Here is a 14834-nt window from a genome sequence, read left to right on the forward strand (position 1 = left end):
ATACAGGCCTAGTGATCCCACCAACTCTTCCCAGGAGGTCTTGCCTCAATGAGGCAGTAGGGAGGACTGAAGGTCCCCGCATTTCTACAGCTGCCTGTCCCCTCCGCTCCAGGGTTTTTTCCAAGCAATGGGAGACTGTGTCTTCATGCAACCAATCTCTCTCCTCTGCTCTTTTCACTTCTCTGCATGTTCTGGGAGATGAGGGGAGAGGGGAGCTGGCTGCGTCAGGAGGGGGATACTCCCTGGATTCTGCAGCAGCCTGTTTCCTCTCTGTCTCCTGGTGCCCCTCCGCTCCAGCCTCTGAATCAGGACTGCTCTCTGCCCCAGCCTCTTCCTGTTCACTAAACCCTGTTGCCTCTTCAGCATCTGACGCCTGCTCCTCCCAGTCTGCTGTCTTTTCTCCCTCTGACTACTCATCATTGTCTCACTACCAACCCCCTAGCCCTAAGCCTTCTTCCCCTGGGGGTTCCCTTGGGCGTTCCCTAGCTGGTGCCTCCTATCACTCCTCTCCCAGTCCATGACATTACCTTTACGGTGAAAGGTGTGCCATCATTAAAGAAAGCTCCTTTCTTTCATTGCATCTGCACAAAACTGTCAGAAAAAACCTTGTCCACTGCTATCGCCATATAGACTCTTGCCCTGTCTTCCCCAACCTAGTACCCTCCAGATGCTTGAGCTGTTGACTCAAGTATTTCATTGCCCTAAGCAATTTAATATACCAGGGAGTTGCACCAATTGCACAGTTTTGGTGATGATATCTAGAAGTGATCTGTTGCGCAGGACATCTTCTCATTCCAGAGTGTAACCAGACCATTGACAGAATTGACAGACTTAACTGTGGGAAACAGTGTGAAAGACATGAGGAATCCATCAGGATCCATAAACCTTTGCCCTTGAGAAAGTTGGGGTAGCCAGCAGCCCACAAAATAGAAGCCCACTCCCCACACCCAAATACATATATATCCAGAAAACAAGAGTTTGGATGAATACGGATTCTTTATGGAGCAGAGTCAACTATATTAAGAAGATGCTAACATCTGAATAATTTTAAATGATGGCAATTCTTCTAACACTTCTCCAAATAACTGTGGGATTGCATTGTTCTACGGTTTCCTGTTCCATATGTATTTCAACAAGGGAAAACAAAGTTTTTCAGGTTTTAGTACAAGACAGAAAATGGAGTGCCCTGCAAATGAGGCTTTATAGGTGTATTTTGATACTTCAATTTGCAAGAATCAAAAGTGTGAAAATGCCTCTATTTGTAGGTCAATGAACAGGTGAGTACAGGTGGAAAGAACACCGTGCATGCATTTTTTGTTATAGGAGTGCCCTCTGTTGTTCAGAGAGCAAACATCACCCTGTTGATAATTTGTAGTCTGGTCATTGCAGCAGTTGTGAGAGGCTGAGCGACAGCAAAAAAAAAAGAAAAAAAGGAACCACAGGAAACCACCATCAAATGGGTAAACAGAACAATCCTCTTCCACTTAGCTTAAGAGCAAACACTCTGAACAGAAATGTGCTGTGACAAATATGACATTCAAACATGGGCAAATTCCAGAGGGGAAATAGTAGCAGCAGAAGAAGAAAAATAGTATTGTGTGGCACCTTGTTTGTGGCACCAGCAGGAGTTTTGCCTAATGAAATGAGCCAGTCTGGGCAAACTTTGTTTGCCTGACATTACAAATCATTTAGGAATTTGAAATGGGGGTGAGAAGGGGGCATGGGAAGCCGCCTATTTAATTCTTTTCAGGACACAAAACTGTCAGCACCGTGATTTATGCTCCAGAATGGACATGTGAAGTTTATAATGTGCATACTCCTTTTAAAAATTCAAAATAGTGCACCAGCACATATGGCACGTATAAATCAACTCATGAACAAAAACCCAGCTTGTTTTGCTCTCTCCATCTCAAGACCACCTGTGCCACACAAATGTTGTACCCAACTCCAAGGGCAAATTGACCATGATTTACGTGGTATATGGGCATTCTGGTCTGCATTGTCCCTGATGGTGATGGGTCATTTGTAACAGATAGTAGAAATATAAAACATATGCAGATTTGCATATCTGCATACATTTTTTTCCTTTTGCATAAATGACTATGCACTGAATGTTTAAATTTTGAACTAGCATGGAACATTCTTTTTTATTTATAAGGAAGGCTATGATAGAGGTAAGACTACAGTTTCTCCCTCTCAACCATGGGAGCTAGTAACCTGCTTCTTAAAAAAATGAAGGGAGTCTCCAGAGGGCAGAATTATACTGCAGAGAACAAAAGCTTCTCTGCATGTATGTCAAAAATATGCAGAAGGAAACAACACATATAGCCCTGTTATCTGATCTGCTATCTATTATAGCAAAACAGGGGCAGCAGAAGTACAAGAGGCTGCTATTTAGCATCAGACAAATGGACAGAAGGTTTCTCTGAAATCTATTTCCTTATTATACACCACTGAAGTCAAAGTCTCTTCAGAGTGGGCAAAGCATGCTTTCCTGTAGGTGCCTTTTGAATTCTGGACCTTTAGGTTGTGCTGCCGGCATGGTTTATCTAAATAGGTTTCAGGGATAAAATTTTGTGTACATTCTTTTTAAAAGGTTACAAACTACTGTTTCGTGGAGTAGGGGAAATATCCATCCTTCATCTCCAGTGATGTTGCAGGCATTATCCAGCCAGGTGCTTGTGACACTCAAAACAAATCTTCACAACACCAACAACTTTGATACACTTCAAAACAGTGAGATGGTTCAGAACAAAGGCCAAACCATAGTCTGTCATGATTTCCAAACTGATACATTTTGACAAACCCTAGTTATCAAGTGGCCTCATCAGCATCTGAAACTACAATTTGACACAGATTTCCAAATCACAGTTTGAAGGAAGTGTGGCTTGAGATTCTATTCTAACCAATAAACCATGGTTTGGGACATTGCCTCACACAGAGAAGCCACGCTTCAAGAGAGCATCCATGAATTATTAGGAAAGGAAGCGCGGGGGGGGGGGGGAGAGATAGAAACTGCAGAAACTATGGTTTGCCTATACAGTATGTCTAACCATTACATGTTTTGAAGTCTGAACCACAGTTACTGTCAAATTGTGGTTGGTCTATGTCTGGAAGGGCTGGTTCAGATGTAATGGAAAACATTACATAAGTCACAAAATGCTACAGGCTCGGCCCTCTGTCTCTTTTGGCATACAAGAGATTAAAAACACCCATTTTCAATTTTAAACTAACCACAGCTCCCCCTTGCATATGAACTCTAGCTTCAACAAGAGAGGTTCAAACCATGGGTGTGTTCACCATCTAAAGTGGTTAAGCAGAGTTTTGCTGCAGTAAGAGACTGTGGTTCGTTTAAAATCAAAAGTGAGTAGCTTTTAATGCTTTGCACATTAATAAGGAAGAGATGGGGGGGGGTGTATGAGCCTGAGGCTCATGCATGTAGCAGGAAGCCACAATTTCCTATTTTATCCAGACGAGAATCTCTGAAACAGAGGCACCTTTTCAAATAAAAATATTTGGATCCAGCTCAGCAAGCAAGAGGAAACTGTGCAATTGCCATTCAGTAATCTGGAAAGGCCCTAAAATGCAATGAACTCAAGACATTATTCCTCTCGCTGACCTTTGCTGAACTTATGCATAACCACTAGTATATTTGTTCTCAAGGTATTCATTTCTAGGACCTTGAGGCCACTTCTGAAATCAAGCCCAATGATTAGCTAATGTACATGGCCATATGTATGAGAAACATGCAATTATTCCCTTTACAGTTGCATCCACTGCTTATTTCTTCGTTCCCTTTGGCATTTCTTTTTCTTGGCCAAATTTTCCACTGACCTTATATGGTAATAGCATGAAAGATACTGTAAATAGCCATACTGCAGGCTGCATAACACCAACATTACAGCAACTTCAGGCAAGATGTATGAATTTCTAAAATTAAATGATGGGGAACAGATTTTGGAATAACAAGCTGGGCATCAGAAAAGCAGCTACACCAGTGTCAAGATCTCTGTAGCTGAGATTACAAAATGATTCTCCCTCTCTCTTTTTTCCTAATTATAGGGTATTTAATTTCCAAAACAGCAGAAATATATGGGGTAAACTATCAAGTTGTTGTGGAACATTAACAATAAATGCAATTACTGTGACACAAGCATTTGTTGGAAAGGGAGCAAGGAGATAGAGATTTTGTGGCCCAGTGGCATCAGAGCAGAACTTACCCAAACTACTGCTTTGCTGCAGCTGTCTCCAAATTACCATTCAGTTCATATATATAATATACCGTAATGTTCTTCTATCAGCAACCAGGTACTGTTTGTTCCCAATATCTTAAAAAAGAAATAGGGCAGCCAGCCTTTTTTTTTAATCTAAAAAAAGGACACAAATCAATGGTGTCACCTAGAAATGAAACTGGGCCCACAGCATGCAGATCAAGTTCCTGCATGTGCAGAAAATATTGGAGGGCATTTTGCAGGCAAGAGCCCATTGCCTGCCCCAACGCAGGCCTTCTATATCCCTCATATGATGTGGAGGAATAAGGGTGAGTGTGCTGCCTCTGCTCTCCTGTCCCTCTTTTGTGCCTTTTCACATAGGCTCCCCCTGCAATATAGAACCCTGATTTTCTGGGGTCCAGAGGTTCTCTCTCAAAATCATGGAGGGCAATAGCAAGGCAAGGCCAGCTTTCAACATATGAGGTATTTAGAATGCCCTGGGGCCACATTCTCTTCTGATCAAGCTTCAAACAGCCATATGCCACTGGTGGGCTGGGCTAGATGCTAAAGTGGGCGGAGCAAAAAATGTAAATTTTACCTAAGTACAGTAGGCTGGTTTCTACACCCTTCTCTCTCCTCCATCCAAACAAGCAAGAGGCATTACAAGAATTTGAGGACACATTCCAGTAAGGGAGAAAAACTATGTGCAAAGCAGGGCCAGTGAGGGTTATGGGCTGTGGAGAGTTCCCAGCCCTAGACAGGGAGGCCTAGAGGCCTGCATTCAGACCCCTTTCCTGAGGTTCCCCACCACCAGCCAAAGGTATGATACATAAATGCATCAGAGCATGCACAGCACAGCCTGGCGGGCTACATGACCACAGCCAATGGATGGATGAGGGAGGAGGGTGATTCCAAGTCCCACTTTCCCTACCAGACTGCTGATTGGCAGGAATGCCCAGATCAAACCAGGGCATTAAAGCACCACACTAGCCTGCATCTGTGAGAATTATGCCTCAGCCCAGATGGATCAGGGAGTTGAGGGTTTAAGGCATCACAAGACTATTTGCCGGTTTTGCTGCAGCCAACCAAAGGGCCAAACCATGCACAATGGCAGTGGATCCATGTGCTTAACTATGGATCCAGTGCAAATGAACACGTGCATAACTTTCCTGTAGCCTGGTCAACATGGGGCTCTTAGATGTTGCAGGTCTACAGTTCCTATCATCCCTGGCCTTTGGCCATACCTGCCGGGGTTGATGGGAATTGTAGCATTTGGGTTGTCACTAGCTTATGGCTTATCTCCCCACAGTCCTTCCCCTCCAAAGACTTCATTTGTAACCAGCTCACTTCTGGTATCAGAGCCCTGGCTAGAAGCAAACAGCCTGAGAGAAAGGAGATGCAGGGAGGCACATCATAGGCAGAAATAAAAGCTTTCCAGTCCTCACCTGTATGCCTTGTTGCTTCTTAAACCAGAGCCTTCCCCTACCAAACACTCTCTCTCTCTCTCTCTCTCTCTCTCTCTCTCTCTCTCTCTCTCTGCAGTTGTGACAGAATAAGGTTTAAACATACAAATCTGCGGCTGTCACATCTAAACACAGCTGCTCTTTTGGAAATAAACCTAGTGCACCAACCAATTATGCATAACATCCACACATGGCCTTTTTGATTCATCACTATAAGAAATCTCCTTCAAGCCTCCACATCAAAGAAAAATACTTTAGATGAAAGCAGATTTTGGGGAGGAGAGTCACTTCAAAGGGTTGGTTATAATGCATCATTCTCCTCTGTGTAATTTGGAACAACACCTGAGCAGGAAGCAATGTAGAAAAATTATTCCAGTGAAGTCTTGACTCCTGCTAACAGATATGTCCCCCCAAATCCCTGTTTTTCTACATTCCATCATACAAAACACTCCAAACTACTCTTGTTGTTTATCACCAAAATGTGTTCCCCAAAAGGAAACAAGTGTGGCTTTCCACATGCTAAAACCAATTTGTTTGTAATATAGGCATCATGAGCTTGTTCTAATCTCACTTCTATATTATGGGTTCACTGGTCTACCTCAGTCAAATCAGTCTCACCTACAAAGAGTAGTGCCTAGGGTTTCTGTGCAAACAAACAGTGATGTGGTTTCTAAAGGACTCCACATTCTTTCTCTTTTACATACTGATTCTCAAATGTTTGGATCTGGGCACTTCCTTTTAAATATTCCTTTGAGGGTTACCCACAAGGGCAAGGGTGCTCCCCCCCTCCCCGGTACCATGCTTATGAATGCATATTGCTTTGAGGGAAAACATGGAAGACAAGTTATGTACCACTTTGTAGGTAAGAGCCCACAATAACAGTGGGCCCCCCAGAGTTAGAGAAGGTCTCCTCTCCCCCAGGTGTGAGATGGGTGGGTCAGGGTTCGTGAATGTCTGAAGACAGAACACAGGTGGGTTATGTAGGATGTAGTGATGGTTTATATGCCACTATTCTATTTTTGTGCTGTTATTATTCTCTCTTCCCTTCGGCTTAAGCTTTCTCATTAGGTTAAGCTAATTGTATTGTTTTATATAACCCAACTGCTTTATATAACATCATTAGGCTAAGCTGTTACCTTAACTTATTTGTATTGTTTTATATAATGTTGTATGGGTTGTTGTTGTTGTATCTGCTTATTGATATTGCTATTTCTAATTGTTTATAATATGTATTTTCAAATCGTTATTGTCTACTGGATATGTTATGAGCCCCTTCGGGGACAATTTCCTGGAAAAGGAGCATACAAATAGACATTTTAAAAGAAACAAGCCTGTTTTCTTCTGTGGAAACTCCAACCAAGTGCCAATCATCTTTCTTGGCTGTTTGGTTGGATCCTCCTGTGCATGCAAAGTTAAGGTCCATGGATTGAGGTGAATCAATATTAGCACCCTTTTATTTCATTCCACTCTCTTGCCTGGCTTGAGTTCTGCTTACTCACCCTCCATAGGAGGAAACAGGAAGGGGCAGGCAGTAATATCATGTCAGATATCATGTCTGCACTCCCCATGTGCCTATAAAGGTGGCACCCATGCCTCCACCTTGGCTGTCCAACACTCTGACAACTAAGGCATTAAACCATCTCTCAGCCCATTCGTATGTGTGTTTATTCAGAAGTTAAGCCCCAGCGACTCCAATGAGTTGGACTCCCAAGTAAGCAAAGCCATACATGTATACTCAAAAGTGTTCCCTCAAGATCAATGGGTAGAACATTGGAACCATAGTCTCATTGGGTCTCTCTAGAGATGTCAGTTTGAGAGTTCCATTCATTGCACCTTGAGTATTAAGCCATCAACCAACAAAACACCATTTTTAAAGAACACTCTCACAGTACTTGGGCAGAGCCAAAAATGCTCTCCACCTTCGGGACCCCAGTGCAGCTTGCCTTCTGGATTACAGGAGGCACACTCAGTGATTAGAATTCAACTTTAGACCATTGTGTTGACAGGGCTACTGGGGGCAAGGCTTACGTGCATCACCCAAGTCCCCATTCACGCATTCTCTGAAGATGAGAGGACGTCATGCCTGAATGGTTCTTCTATCCATTAAACATTTTTGTATCTAATAATTGCCTTCTGTTGCAGTTAAATACCACTGAGTTGCTTCAAAAACGCCAAGGGACCAATTTAAAAGCATGCAAAATAAGGGCTGGCCACATTCATGCTAACACAGTTTGCCACTGCCGTAGAAACCCCCTTCAATGACAGTCTAATACGAAGAGAGAGTGGGCAGGAAAAGGAATGCAGTGTATGCCCAAAGAGGAATGATAACCATTTCCCAACAGTTGCTCTCATGCTCAAATGGAGGGTGGCTAAATAAATCTCTGAAGCCAACAACCTTCATCATTTGGGAATTCATTTTAACAACTGACTTTTATTGTTTTCAATAAGGCAAAAAGATGCAAACGAAGAAACTGAATGTATGCCCATGTTGATTACAGTATTGAACTTTCCTAGGAGGAAAAAGCTTCAGGTTCCTTTGGGAAGAAGGGCAAAGTATAAATTGGATAGATAATAATAATGATTCAAGGAATAGTTCTGTGGTGGCTTAAGGAGCAAGTCCTTCCAGAAGGACCACTGTGGTTACAGTGGGCTGTGCCCCATGTGCTAATATTCATATACACTATGAAGAGGAACCTCACATGGGCAAAATGATTCTGCTCTCCATATGGCCCTGTCTTGTTGTATCAGCTTCTCCAAGGATACTAACGGCCAGACTTTTCCCAGCCATTCCCCTATACTGAAGTGGGAACCAGTCCACCAATGATGCACAGTTTCAACAAGTGCCACTGCTGCTAAAAGTACAATTAAATACTTATGACACCATCCCTCGTGTTGGCCTCAGAACAGAATCAGTAATGCAACCTCCAGCTCTGAGCTCACTGGCTTGGCAGTGACTTCTGATATTACGTGAAACACCTCCTGCAAGAAGGATTGGACCCAAGGGCACCTGCACCAGATGTGGGAGAACAACTCTCCCTTTTAAAAATAGGTTTGGATCAGATGCTTGGACACTCTTTCTACAATGTCTGCCGATAGTTTCTAAAGCCACTAGAGAAATATAACCTAGCACAGAGACAAAGCACACATATAATAAGGCAGCGTGACTAAAAAGGCTCACACAAAGGTCTTCTTAATAGGAAGGAACACTTAACATGGGACACACACACCCTGAAATGTTGGGCCCTGCTCATGTAGGACTTTGCTAAAAGGGGACCCACTACCCACCCAGATCACACTGTCAAATACAGTGAAGTTTTGCTGGCTGCTGGCCTGCCTTCTTATCTAGAAACTACAATGTGATACTTATATTTAGCATCACTAGCACTGCCTTACCGTGCATCTTCACAATGTCTAATCAATACTGAACTTGCAGAAATGCTGAGTCATACAAGACTGTCCCGTTTCAAGGATACCTCAGCTTCAGAGGTGAACTGGAGTACATCCTCATTATACTCTACAGAAGGGGTAGGCAACCTAAGGCCTGGGGGCCAGATGTGGCCCAATTGCCTTCTCAATCCAGCCCGTAGATGGTCCGGGAATCAGTGTGTTTTTTCATGAGTAGAATGTGTCCTTTTATTTAAAATGCATCTCTGGGTTATTTGTGGGGCATAGTAATTCATTCATATATATTTTTTCAAAATATAGTCTGGCCCACCACATGGTCTGAGGGACGGTGGATCGGCCCACAGCTGAAAAAGGTTGCTGACCCCTGCTCTACAGAATACCACAGCTTTGCAACAACTACCTACTACAATTTTCTTTACCTAAGGGAGCGAATACGACGTGGGTGTTCACGTACCTCCCCCCACCTGCCAGCTAAATACTCTTAACCTTCAAGATCAGCCTCTACTGTGAAATCTCAATTTACTGCTGCAATCTCAACACCCTTTCCTAGAAGCAAGCCCCACTGAACTGACTTACTTCTGAGTAGAAACATATAGGTCTGAACCTTTAAGGCACACCAGTTTAGGTGGGGTTTACTTCCAGGGAAACACACTTCGATTCACTGTGTACTGTCCATTAATTTCAATAGTCGATAGGTACACCCTCTAAATCTGTTTGGACCTATAAAGGTTTATCACCCAGAAAGAGACCACAAACCTCCATGTCCTCCCAGGATAATAACTATGCCCATGTCTATATTTAAATTAGGATGCTGTGGGAGCCAAATGGAGCACCTCCAGGCCTCTCTTTGGAGCCTCAGGACCTTTGTCCTGGTTTCTGGATCGGAACCTATTCAAGTGCTTTTGGCCTGGCTGGAATGTGTAACTGAACTGTGATAATGCCTCTTGTTTGCATGATTAGAGAAGGGGGAAATGGGTGTGCCAATGTCTGGCTTTTGCATTGCTGGAATGCAGCCTACTGTACAAAGGTAAGAGTCACATACAGTGCCAGATTTACAACTATAGCTTAGGGCCCCACTCTCTTGAGCCCCCCCAAAAAGGGGGGAAAAACTGGGTGTACATTTCCAAAATACAAGATAAAAAACTAATAAAATAAAACCTACGTACAGCAACAGTGTTTTGTGTTGTGTATGGACCTATTAGGTCCATAAATTACCATATAGCATATATTCAACACAAAAAACAGCAACAATTTGTTGTTGACAACGGACAGCTGGACACATAAAGACCCCATTACCTTTAGTAGCTTAGGGCCTCATCAAACCGAAATCCAGCCCTGGTCACATATGTTGGTCCTCTCACTTTTGCCTCTGACCCTGCTCACTAATGACATTTGGCCCCATGAGGGAATGCTTCCCTCAGGTTGAAAAAGGGCCCCACTCACCACTCATGCCAATCTAGCAGACCAAAATTCAGAATATCATATTCTTTTTGTTTATTTATGTGCAGGTTGCTTCAGAACACAGTGAGAAGAAGGAATGAGGGGTGCAGAAAACAACCATTTGCAATCACTCAGAGGAACTGTCGCCATAGCCAAGGAAGAAGGGAGTCACCCACCTCAGTTTTAGCCCTATATTCTTATGTCCAAGCATGGTGGTTGTTGTTCCAAAAAGCAATCAATATTCCCATAGCACAGAGTTTAGTTTATAAATATATGCTTTTGAGATTTAAAATACTCATTTCAGGGCGGGGGAAAGAGAGTTTTGAGAACTTCTGCTGAAATGTTAAGCTCTTCATCACAGCACTTGGGTAAATACATCATTCCCCCCCCCCCCCCGTCAAAGACTGGAAGATTAAAAAGATTTTCATGGCCTGCCATGCAGAGACCCCATATTGTGCTGAGCATTGTGGTATCACTAGGGGGTTAGAGGGATGGAGCTTGAGACAGTTGCCCTTGAGACACAAAAACAAAGATATAATATCTTGACTGGACAGATGGAGGGTTGGAATCTGAGCTCTTATTACACACTGCCATCTGGAATACATTTAGCACAAAATGACCCGATTATTACACACATGAACACCACCTATCAGAATTAGAGGTCATCTTTTATGGGCCAGCAATCAAACCTAACAGTAAAAAATGTCTGAGAAAAGGGGGACTCAGATATTCACTTTAAGGCAGCTACAGATTAGAAGTTGCTGAAGGTGATGGCCTGAGATTTAAAAAACTAAAAATTAAAAAGCACAAGAGCACACGTCCCGGCAAGAGGCAGAAACGCCAAGGAAACAGTGTGTGGAACAAGAACATTTCCAACATAGTAGTGGCAAAACAGCATTCCAGTAAAATAATGCAATTTTTCTGTTATTCGTAAACAGCTTGTGATTACAATTGCTGTGAAAGATCACTTCACACGTGGCGATTTTACTGATAGGAAAATCATCCTGTGATCAAGCATTGGTTTGTACTTCTGCATGGTTACTCAGTATTTCTCCAGAATGAGAAAGACAGCTTTCGAGTCATCAGCCACTTCATTTCTTTTTATGTTCCACAACTGTCACTCAAGAATCTAGCAGAAGTGTATCAGTGGGCATGTAGAGCTTTACATAACTGCCTACAAATCACCATCTAGTAAGAGTGCTTTTAAAAATATCCTTCTGGAAGCCCAGTACAGTGATACCTCGGGTTACATACGCTTCAGGTTACATACGCTTCAGGTTACAGACACCGCTAACCCAGAAATAGTACCTCAGGTTAAGAACTTTGCTTCAGGATGAGGACAGAAATCGCACAGCAGCGGCGCGGCAGAAGCAGGAGGCCCCATTAGCTTAAGTGTTGCTTCAGGTTAAGAACAGTTTCAGGTTAAGAATGGACCTCTGGAACAAATTAAGTACGTAACCAGAGGTACCACTGTATTGCTCAGATTGGTGATTGACAGACTAGGATAAGTAGGGAACTGACCCATCCCAAATTGGCCCTCTTCCTCCAGGACTCACTTGGGATTTCTTTACCACAACAGATCATTGCCAACTGGCAACAGAGATAATGCATCTGACCAGAGTGGCTGGCACTAAAATAAATAAATCTGGGAACTGATGCAAACAAGAGGGCACCATGTTCAAAATCTGCACTAGTCTAAAGCGAGGTGAATTTATCAACTTAGATTTATTGAGACACACAAAAAGCATCACGACTTGTTGTATTTGTTGCCTATCCCTGCACCTTTCTTTCTCCATCTAAAGGTGAATCTTAGGAGGTGCCAGAACTAACCATTGGCACAAACTGCACAGCCACAGAAATTAGCCAATTCTTGACCATTTATTCTAGATTCTCTGTAAACAGTCATGCTCTAACACGGGCAGTGAAAAGGCACTTCTTTTTCCTACATGCTTGAAAGCCACAGCTCCTACATGCTTGGAAGTCAACACTGAAACATGATCCAGGAGATGATGGTCCCTGGAGACCCATGAGCAGATGGTATACCAGAAGATGGTATATTTGAGTTGCACAAAGGCAAAGCCTCGCTACCACGTTGCAGAAGCGATAGGCTCGGCAGATTGCATTGCTAGAAAGATGTCCTGTTTTCTGCAACTTTCAAATGGGTTTTCTAACATCTGCCGTGCTGCTTCTTTGGTAGCGAGGCTGCTGCAGCAAACAGTAGCAAGGCTGTTCTGCTTAACATAAATACCTTTAAATCTCAGAGATTTGCAGCAACTTGCATGCAACAATATTACCGTATTTTTCGCCCTATAGGACGCACTTTTTCCCTTCCAAAAATGAAGGGGAAATCTGGGTGCGTCCTATGGGGTGAATGCAGGCTTTCGCTGAAGCGTGGAGAGCGAGAGGGGTTGGTGCGCACCAACCCCTCTCACTCTCCACGCTTCAGGAAGACATCGGCAGTCTAGGCTGCGGATAGTAGTTTGCTTCCCGGAGCGCCGGGCGCGCTAAAAGCAGAACGCCCCGTGCTTTGGGAACACATCCGCAGCCTAGGCAGCCTATCCCACGCTGCGGATAGCGGCCTGCCGCCCGGCGGGCGGGGCACCCTGAAGCAGAGCGCCCTGCGCGCCGGACAGACATCCGCAGCGTGGGGAGCCCTGCAGGAGTTCCCCGCAGGGCTCCCCACGCTGCGGATAGCAGCCTGCCACCCAGCGGGCGGGGCGTCCTGAAGCAGAGCGCCCCTCGCGCCGGGCAAACATCGGCCAGCCCCACAAGCTGGGGGACAGCAGGGAGGCGCAGCGCCGCCATCCCACTGTTCCTTGACCTGGTTCGGTTTCCCCAACCTGCTTTTGGGGGGGGGAATAAAGGAATTTTTTCCCCTTTATTCCCCCCCAAAAAACTAGGTGCATCCTATGGGACGAAAAATACAGTATTTTAAAGCGTATACAGTAGCGGTTCCTAGCCATTTGAAGGAGCCCTTGAAGGAGACTATGCTCATATACTGTATAATCTGTAATGAACTAAGGTTTTTAGCAAATTGTGTTGTGTGGAGTGGGTGAGGAGACATAGTGGACCGGTTTGGGTATGGATGCAGAAATAGGTGTAAAAACAACCAAGAGTCTTGTGGCACCCTTAAAAAATTATTCTAGCATAAAGTTTTGTGGACTACAGTCTACTTCATTCAGCTGTGCGCGCGCGCACACACACACACACACACACATGTGCATATGCAGAAGAACTGTATTTATGTTAAAAAGGAAATTAAACAAAGAAAAGTACAGATGATGATAATTGCATTCTCAACTGGCCATTCACAAAAATAACACAGACATCCTGGTACTAACTAACTGAGAGCCAGTGTGGTGTAGTAGTTAAGAGCGGTAGACTAGTAATCTGGTGAACCGGGTTCGCTTCCCCGCTCCTCCACATGCAGCTGCTGGGTGACCTTGGGCTAATCACACTTCTCTGAAGTCTCTCAGCCCCACTCACCTCACAGAGTGTTTGTTATGTGGGAAGAAGGGAAAGGAGATTGTGAGCCGCTTTGATACTCCTTAGGGTAGTGATAAAGCGGGATATCAAATCCAAACTCTTCTTCTCTTCTTAACAGGCCAGTTCACATGTGCAGTGTGATAAAACACATTGTACCTGTTTAAACCCACAAGTGACAGCACTGAACCTCTTGATGATTGTAATTTACCCATTTAAACACTGCAGACTCACTGTGAAAGTTACTTAGATCAAGGATGGTCACCTTAAGGCCACATTAGGAAAAACTGGGAATGGTAGAGCGATGGAGGAAAGCTGTGATGTTACTGTGATGATGATTGTTCATATATCTAGATTAGATAGATAGATAGATAGATAGATAGATAGATAGATGATAGATAGATAGATAGATGGATAGATGGATAGATAGATAGATAGATAGATAGATAGATAGATAGATAGATAGATAGATATCTCACACTAGAAGATGAGCATATTAATGAACCTCTGATGGTGGTATGGGGGATCATATCATAGTACTGCCAGAGTAGATATGGGGACAGAGTTGGCATCTGGGTCTATCACAAGCTCTGGCCCCTATATCTGTATCCCTATTGTGTGGCCTTTTATTGCTGGTGAATGATTGTTTTAGGTTGCTGTGATGTCTGAATATTGGTGTTTTTTTTTGTGAATGGGCACTGTTAATAAGGACATTATCACTATCTGTAGTTTTCTGCATTTCTTTTCTTTCTGATCCTACTGCTTACAACTGAACACCCCCCTCCACCATCTATTTATGTACCTGCAACTCAGGAGAACCCTTTATGCATCT

At 43.7% G+C, this 14834-nt stretch overlaps 1 protein-coding gene across 38 annotated transcripts in view; it reads right to left on the reverse strand.

Annotated features, from left to right (window-relative positions):
* TACC2 (transforming acidic coiled-coil containing protein 2) overlaps positions 1-14834 on the reverse strand; it is a 155384-nt gene that overhangs the window by 84087 nt on the left and 56463 nt on the right. The window lies entirely within an intron of this gene.

This window comes from Podarcis gaigeae (genome assembly GCF_964106915.1).
Source record: "Podarcis gaigeae genome assembly, chromosome: 5".
NCBI classification, from domain to species: domain Eukaryota; kingdom Metazoa; phylum Chordata; class Lepidosauria; order Squamata; family Lacertidae; genus Podarcis; species Podarcis gaigeae.